The sequence below is a fragment of the Crocuta crocuta genome, unplaced genomic scaffold, assembly GCF_008692635.1.
Source record: "Crocuta crocuta isolate KB4526 unplaced genomic scaffold, BGI_CrCroc_1.0 scaffold267, whole genome shotgun sequence".
NCBI classification, from domain to species: domain Eukaryota; kingdom Metazoa; phylum Chordata; class Mammalia; order Carnivora; family Hyaenidae; genus Crocuta; species Crocuta crocuta.
The window spans coordinates 2,436,089-2,445,011 of record NW_027531899.1 but is presented as its reverse complement, the minus strand read 5'-3'; the positions used below and the strand labels follow the sequence as shown (position 1 = coordinate 2,445,011).

At 36.7% G+C, this 8,923-nt stretch overlaps 1 pseudogene; it reads left to right on the top strand.

The window, feature by feature from the left end:
* Nucleotides 1-216: 216 nt before the first annotated feature.
* On the top strand, nucleotides 217-8,576 carry LOC144239566 (uncharacterized; annotated as a pseudogene).
* Nucleotides 8,577-8,923: the final 347 nt, after the last annotated feature.

Sequence of the window (8,923 nt, the reverse complement as noted above, 5' to 3'; positions counted from 1 at the left end):
GTGCCCCTCAAATAATTCAGATATTTAAGAGTATGCTAGGAAATTTGGTCTATTCCAGCAAGCTTTTTCAGAAATATGTATATATTTTGCTTCAGTCCCTTCCTATATAATAGATTTTTAGCCTGCCTATTTGCTATGTTGCTATCTTCCTGTAATGTAGTCCTTCTCTCCTCTCCTTACATCTTCAAAATATTCCTCTAATTTCTCTATTAATACATGGGTTTGCCATTTCAGAGATCTGTGACATTCACGGATGTGGCCATACACTTCTCTCAACAGGAGTGAGATTATCTTGACTCTTTTCAGAAGAACTTGTACTGAGATGTGATGACGGAGAACTATGATAACTCGGTCTCATTGGGTATGTTTATCAGCCTCTAATGATTTAGGATAACTTAGAATCTGCATTTTTCCCCCACCGTGATTTTCAGGGCTGCTTCAGGAAACTAGATACATTTCCTTGTTATTATTATTATTATTATTATCATTTTTTTTGCAAAGACATTTCTTTGACAAAGACTTTTTTTGCAAAGACATTTGAGCTTTGTCAGGTTGGAAATTGTAGCTCCATTAAAAATTGTTGGGGAGGAAGAATTTTTCTTTACCCTTCAAGATTCTTCTAGCTAGTCTACAAATTAAATTTATGTGAGACAGATTAACAGGAGAAAAAAACCAAAGTTTAATTATGTGAACACAGAGTCTCGAAAATGAACCTGAAACTCAAAGAAATAAATGATGAAAGCAGGCAGTTTTTATATTCTTTAGAGAAAGAGATGACAAATTTGTGAAGAATTGATAGGACAATGAAAACTTATGTTTGGAGTTTCAATTACTAAGGAATTCTAAACAGATTTTGGGCTGGGGAAGTAAATTAGTATAAAGTAATGGATTGTCGGGGCACCTGCCGGGCTCAGTGAATTAAGCTTCTGATCTCAGCTCAAGTCATGATCTCATGGTTCATGAGTTCGAGCCCCACATCTGGCTCTTTGCTGTTAGCACAGAGCCTGCTTTCAGATTCTGTCTCCCTCTCTCTCTGCCCCTCGTTCTCTCTCTCTCTCTCTCAAAAATATATAATCATTGGAAAAAGAAAACAAGTGTTAATAGAGCCTTCTCAGTTCTGAATTCCCTATATCTGTTATAAGGACATCACTTTATCTCAGGGAGGATACCTTCCATTAGGAGATTTATTTTCTGCTTTGGAGACTAAGTGCGGATCATAGTGTTATTTTTGTATTTAACTTTTTTTTTTGTAGACCCCATACCCATTGTAGGACTTGAAGTCATGTCCCTGAGATTTAGAGTCACATGCTCTAACTGAGCCAGCCAGGCGCCTCTACATTTACTCTTTTTAAAATTTTATTATTATTTTATTTTTGAGAGAGAGAATGTGTGCAAGCAGAGGAGATGGGCAGAGGGGGAGAGAAGGAGAATCTTAAACAGGCTCCACATTCAACACGGAGTCTGACACAGATCTTGATCCCATGACCCCAAGATGATGACCTGAGCCAAAATCAAGAGTCATCTGCTCAACTAGCTGAGCCATCCAAGCTCCCTGCATTTAACTTTTACAATAATTAGTATGCCAAAGTACCACATTTTGGGATGGTCTGCCCTTGGCCCCTACAACATCTTCATCTTCCCTGTCCAGTGATTTTCATACCTCTTTTGCAGTTACCTCTTTTCCTTTATGAACAGGATCTTGTTTAGAATTCTCTGGCATTTATTATATAACCATTATTAAATGATTCCATTTTCCTATTTATTTATGCTCAGAATATCTATAGAGATTACATTTTCTTATCTACTTGCAGGGAAATAAGCTTGACACAGGGTCCTAAATTGCTCTCATTGACCTAAAAGAGCCTCTACAATTTTTTTTTAGTTTTTTATTTTGAGAGAAAGAAAGCACAAATTGGGGAAGGGCAGAGAGAGAGGGAGAGAGAATTCCAAGCAGGCTCTGTGCTGTCATTCTGGGGCCCAATCAGGGCTTGAATCTACAAACCATGAGATCATGACTTGAGCAGAAGTCAGAAGCTTAACCAACTGAGCCACCCAGGTACCCCAAGAGTTTCTACAATTAAAACAGTGGTGCATTAGATAAATGGAATTCATTAAAAACTGAAGCATATACATTCTGTTTCATAAATTCTTTGTTTTGTGGTTGAAAGTTGTAACCTGTGAACATTACATTTAAAATGGAAAAAATATCCTAGAGAGAGCCCTTCTTCTGCACTCTTTGAAAAAATAACAATATCAGTAATCATGTTAATAGCTAACATTGTTCTTAGTATGTAATAGGCAGTGCTCTGAGTGTTTTACACATATGTATCAACTTGCTTGATCCTCCTGACAGCCCTATTCCCATTTTATAAGTGAGAATACTAAGACACTGGGTTTAAGTGACTTTCCCAAGGTCAGACATAGGTGGAAGGCCGCAAAGACAGGAATTGAACTAAAACTCCAGATTCTGTATTTTAAACTATGGTATTATGCATTCTTTCAAAAAAAAAAGAGGATTTATGAGTATATATTAAAAAAATAAAACAAAACCATAACAACACTTATTATACCTGATTTCTTGTTCTTTAGTTCTTTTACCCTCTCTTCTCAAAAATCTTATTCAGTATCATTTTGACCTTTATTATTATAATTTTTAAGCATCTCTTTTTTTTTATACTCATTTTTGCAAAAGAGAGACAGAGCATGTGTGGGGGAGGGACAGAGGAAGAGGGAGACACAGAATCCGAAGCAGGCTACAGGCTCCTAGCTGTCAGCACAGAGCCTGATGTGGGGCTTGAACCCACAAACCATGAGATCGTGACCTGAGCTGAAGTCGGTTGCTTAACTGACTGAGCCACCCAGCCGCCCCATTATTATAATTTTAACTAAGCAATGTTATGTTCTACATAATATGCATTTTTTTCTTTGTAAGCAGAACATTCAATTTCTAAGCCAGATGTGATCACATTATTGGAGCAAAGAAAAGAGCCCTGGATGATTGCGAGGGAGGACACAAAAAGATGGTGTACAGGTAAGTGTGAGCAAGTCAAGTTATGGGAGTATATCTGTGTAGGTAAAAGCTAAGTGGTCAAGGAGAGACCTTGGAAAATTCTGTTCATCTTAGAGAACATACTTCGGATCTAAAGAGGAAATACATGATTTGCGTCAGTTAGCTACCCAGTGAATTTCATCTTCACCTTATTAACCACTCCTTTTGTTACTTTTCCAATCTTTCCCTCCCCATTCAGTAATGGGCACTGTCCTCCTTCCTCATGCACCATTTTATCTGTATTTTGGACTCAACTGCTCTCTGATTCCTCTTGTGCACTTAGACTTATATATGTTGCTTCATTGCCTAAAGATAAATGCATTTCTATATCTGGCTAATGAAATGGAATTTATACTATATTAGGGAAGACATAAAATAAACATATAAACAAAAAAATATGTACATAACATCACATAGTGAAATACAGTGTCAAGGAAACTAAGGACAGGACAAATTAGGGTAAGATGATCAGGAACACTTTTCTGAGGAGGTAAGATGTGGAGAGTAAGGCCCCTGGCCATTTGAGTATAAGAGGAAGAACATTCCAAGAAGAGTAAACAAATGCAAAGGCCTGAAAGAGAAGACAAGTGTTGTGTGTTTAGGAGCAGCAGGTAGATCAGAGTTTTGAATAGTGACTAATAAAGTCAGTGTGTTATGGGGATCGAATCAAATGTAAAATGTTATGATTCATTAAGAAGAATTACAGTATGTCTGTTAGGCTCAGTTTGTTTAGAGTATTGTTCAAGCCCTCTGTTTCCTTGTTGATTGGCCAGGTTATTCTATTCATTATTGTAAGTAGGGCATTACTGTATTTTAGCAAATTATCAAAGCAATAAAACTTAGACTATACATTCTGTCCTGTTGTTTATGGGCAGTAGTTTAATTCTCTAAGGCTTTGCTTACACTGGTTTGTGTCCTTCTCATGCATGTGTGATTCAGGATTAGGCTAAGGTTTTCCAGAATGTTTCCCTCTGGAAAGTTCCTCGCTCACTTTCCAGTTTGCTAGTGTTCCTTGGTATGATTCTTTTTCTTTAACGTTTTATTTATTTATTTATTTTGAGAGAGACAGCGTGAGCAGGGGAGGGTCAGAGAAAGAGGGAGACACAGAATCTGAAGACAGGCTCCAGGCTCTGAGCTAGCTGTCAACACAGAGCCCGACACAGCGCTCGAACCCATGAACCATGAGATCATGACCTGAGCCAAAGTCGGACGCTTAACTGACTGAGCCACCCAGGTGCCCCGATTCTTTTTTTTTTTCAAGTTTGTTTATTATTTTGGGACAGAGACAGAGCATGAGTGGGGGAGGGGCAGAGAGAGGGAGACACAGAATCCTAGGCAGGCTTCAGGCTCTAAGCTGTCAGCACAGAGCCCAAAGTGGGGCTCAAACCCATGGACAGTGGACCACAAGATCATGACCTGAGTAAAGGCAGAAGCTTAACCAACTGAGCCACCCAGGTGTCCCTGCCATGATTATTGTAGCAACAAATATGTCAGGGCTTTCACAGCCCATTTTTTGCCCCAATATAACTGGGCCCCTCCCTTGTGGCAAGGTTGTGATATAGAAAATAGCAAGAAACTCACCCTCGTGTAGTTTACTTTTTAAGGTTTTCACTCCTCTCCACAGTTCTCTTCTTTTTTTAAAATTTTTTAAAAAGTAGGCTCCCCACCCAATGGGGGCTTGAACTCACAACTCTGAGATCAAGAGTAGCATGTTCTGTTTGAGCTAGCCAGGTGCCCCACTATAGTCTTCTTTTGTTTACTTAAATTTACTGACTTCATGTGTTTTGTTTTTTTATTTTGTCAAGCATTTTTAGTTGCTATCAGTCAGAGGGAAATGACTATAAGGAATTTACAATACTGTGATGGAAATAGAACATCTTCAGTTAAGGAGCTATTTAACAGTGAAATTATTCTTCATTTATTTTCTCGTGTCATTGTGGACTCACTGCTTTTTATATTATGTATATTTATCACAATCATTTATTTTATTTTTTTTAAGATTAAAAAAAATTTTTAATGTTTATTTTGGAAAGACAGAGAGAAACAGAGTGCGAGCAGGGGAAGGGCAGAGAAGGAGGGAGACACAGAATCCAAAGCAGGCTCCAGGCTCTGTGGGGATCGAACCCACAAACTGAGAGAACCTGACCTGAGCCGAAGTCGGACGCTTAACCAACTGAGCCATCCAGGCGGCCCTATCACAATCATTTCTTTTATGCTACTATTTTCACAGTGTTGGCCAGTCACACTTCTGAAGTCTTTTACATTTTTATTTCATTTTTGTGTAAGATTTCTAGCTAGGCTCACCTTTTTTGCCCTGTTCCAAATTGTTTCTCGATCTAACCATGCTGGATCCATATAATGGACATTGATTTTTAGAAACGATGATTTAGAAGTTAAAAAATACTCATCATAACTATTTTTTTGACAATTTTTTCTTTTGCAATTGGTCTGTTTAAACCTTCTATTCCTGGTGATTTTTTTAAATGAATTTTGATGAATTTTTGTAGAAAATTGTCCATTCCATTACTTCAGAAGTATCAGTGATGTATTCAAAGTATTCATAATATCAGTAAAATTAATTTTAGTTTTGCATTTCCTCCTTAATCATTTCTTTCTTATTTTTTGTTTTTACTCCTTTTTGATTGGTTTGGCTAATGTTTACTTCTTGATTTTTAAAGCACCAGCTTTTTATTGGTTACTACTACATATTTCTAACTCATTACATTGTGGTTTTATCTTAATTTGTTTTTTCTACTTTCCTTTAGTTTGCTTGTTTTCTAAATTTTGGAATTACTTCCTTGACTCATTTATTTCTTTCATTTTAATGACAGTAATTAAGTCTTTTGAATTCTCTGAATGCACAAATTGAATGCCTAAATTTCTGGTATGTACTTATTTTCTCTATTGTACCTGTTTTGTTTTTCTATTTCCATACTTACCCAGTATTTATTCTGGAGAGGATACTTCCATTTTCATATCAAACATGTTTTGCTATTCTGCTATTGTTACTAATTCCTGTTGTTACCTGTTTTTGGAGACAAAATGTATTATCTCAGAATTTGGCACATATTATAATCACAAGAATCTACTCCCAAAGCCAAGAATACACTTTATGTTAGCTGGCTTGACAATAAATTATTTTTAAAAATGGGGCACCTGGGTGTCTCAGTCAGTTAAGTGTCCAAATTCGGCTCAGGTCATGATCTCGTGGTTCAGGAGTTTGAGAACTGCGCCGAGTTGTGTGCTGATAGCTCGGAGCCTGGAGCCTGTTTCAGATTCTGTGTCTCCCTCTTTGCCGCTCCCCTGCTTATTCTCTGTCTCTTTCTGTCCCAAAAATAAATCAACATTTAAAATAAAAATGTTATTTCTGGCCCCCAAGTCTTTTCCCACTCATTCAGCACATATAAATTTTTTCCAGATATCCTTTCATATTCTTTGTTGTTCTGCAGGCCATCTGTTCCTTCTTTTCCACATATTTCCCTGGAACTCTTTTTTCCAGATTCCTTTGCTCTATAGTTGAGTTTCACTTCTTTTCCTCAAAGTACCCAAATGCTCAAAATTCCGTAAGACTTTTAGCAGGGTGTATATTTCATCCCTGTCTGAAAATTCATTGACAGACTTGTAGAAAAGGACCTGAGAAAAGATATAAAGGAGTAAAACAGATAGAAAATTTGTGGAATGGATACTTAATAAGAAAAAGCTCAGTGAAATTAAGCAAACAAGAACTTTTATTATTTTATTTAAAATGAGGACAAAGAAAAACACACATGGCTGTGCACTGGAGGGAATGACAATATTTGTATTTTAAAGGGAAAATATAATTGGAAAAAGATAAGGTATAAATAGTTGCCACATGGAAACTAATACTACAGAGAGTACATTAAATTATTGTAGTAATATAATAAATGAGTTGTGGAGACATTGTCAGTAACTAATGCAAACTATATAGCTGATTTTGGAGTTCTCTAGAGTATTCATCTCTCATGGGTTATTTTTTAATTTTTAAAGAAATTTACTATAAAATATTCACTTATGTTCAGGAAAACAAAATGTTTTCCTCATTTCTTTTAGATTTGAAGTCAAGATGTGAAATAATCAGCTGTGAAAAAGTACATGTTTGTAAAAAACATTCAGCTCTTACTCTACATCAGAAAATTCATACTAGAAAGAAACCCTATGAATGTGACAAATGTGGACAGGCCTTTAGTCGACATACAGACATTATAGTACATCAGAGAATTCATACTGGTGAGAAACCCTATGAATGTGAGCAATGTGGAAAGTCCTTTAATCATGCCTCCAACCTTCTGCAGCATCAGAGAATTCATAGTGGTGAAAAACCTTATAAATGTGAGGAATGCGAAATGACATTTAGTCGTAGGATAGACCTTAGAGTTCATCAGAGAATTCATACTGGTGAAAAACCCTGTGAATGTGAACAATGTGGGAAGGCATTTAGTTGTGCCTCACATCTTACTCAACATGGGAGAATTCATACTGGTAAGAAAGCCTATGTATGTAATGAATGTGGGAAAGCCTTTAGTCAGGGTGGGAGACTTAGAATACATCAGAGAATTCATACTGATGAGAAACCCTATGAATGTAACAAATGTGGGAAGGCCTTTAGTCAAGCCTCTCATCTTGTGCAACATGATAGAAAAACTCAGGGTGAAAAACCCTGAGTGCCATGAGTGTGGGATGACCTTTAGTCGTGGTATAGATCTCAGAGTACATCATAGAATTCATACTGGTGAAAAACCATATGAATGTAAGGAATGTGGGGGCCTTTAGTCGTGCCTCAAATCTTGTTCAGCATGAAAGAATTCATACTGGGGAAAAGCGCTATGAATGTAAGGAATGTGGGAAGGCCTTTAGTCATGCTTCAGCACTTATTCAATATGAGAGAATTCATACTGGTGAGAAACCCTATAAATGTAAAGAATGTGGGAAGGCCTTTATTCATGGTGGAAGCCTAAGAATGCATCATAGAATTCATACTGGTGAGAAATCCTATGAATGTAAAGAATGTGGGAAGGCCTTTAGTCGCACCACCTCAAACCTTGTTAGGCATGAGAGAATTCATACAGGTGAGAAACCATATGAATGTAAGGAATGTTGGAAGACCTTTAGTCATATTGAAAGCCTCAGAGTACATCATAGAATTCATACTGGTGAAAAGCCCCATGAATGTAAAGAGTTTGGGAAGGCTTTTAGTAGTGGCCATCAACTAATTGTACATCATAGATTTCATACTGGTGAGAAACCCTATGAATGTAAGGAATGTGGGAAGGCTTTTAGTGTGTATGGGTGACTTACTCGACACCAGAGTATTCACACTGGTGAGAAACCTTTTGAATGTAACACATGTGGGAAGTCCTTTAGGCTTAGGTCAAGTCTTAAAGTACATCAGAGAATTCATACTGGAGAGAAGCCTTATGAATATAAGGACTGTGGAAAGGCATATATATGTGGTAGAGAATGTACAGTACATCAGTGGGTTTATAACACTGAGAAACAATGTGAATGAAAGGAATATGGGAATACTTTTAGGTATGGTTCAGTTTTTATAAGGCATTAAGCAATTTATACTGGTGAGAACCCCTTAGAATGTAAATAATGTTTAGAATTTTTTGTTATGACTCAAATGTTCAGATTAATAAATTTATGATGTATTTTTATATAACATAGGGAAGACTTTACTAGTGTTTCTCTATTTATGGATTATTAGAATATTCGTCATGGAGGAAAATTCAGAGAATGTGAATATGCCCTTGTTTTTTATGCTTTATTTATAAAAGCTCTCCAGCCCTAGTCAATTATTGTTAAATTTGAGGAAACTCCTACTACAGAAAACTCCTGTTGATCTAACAAAAA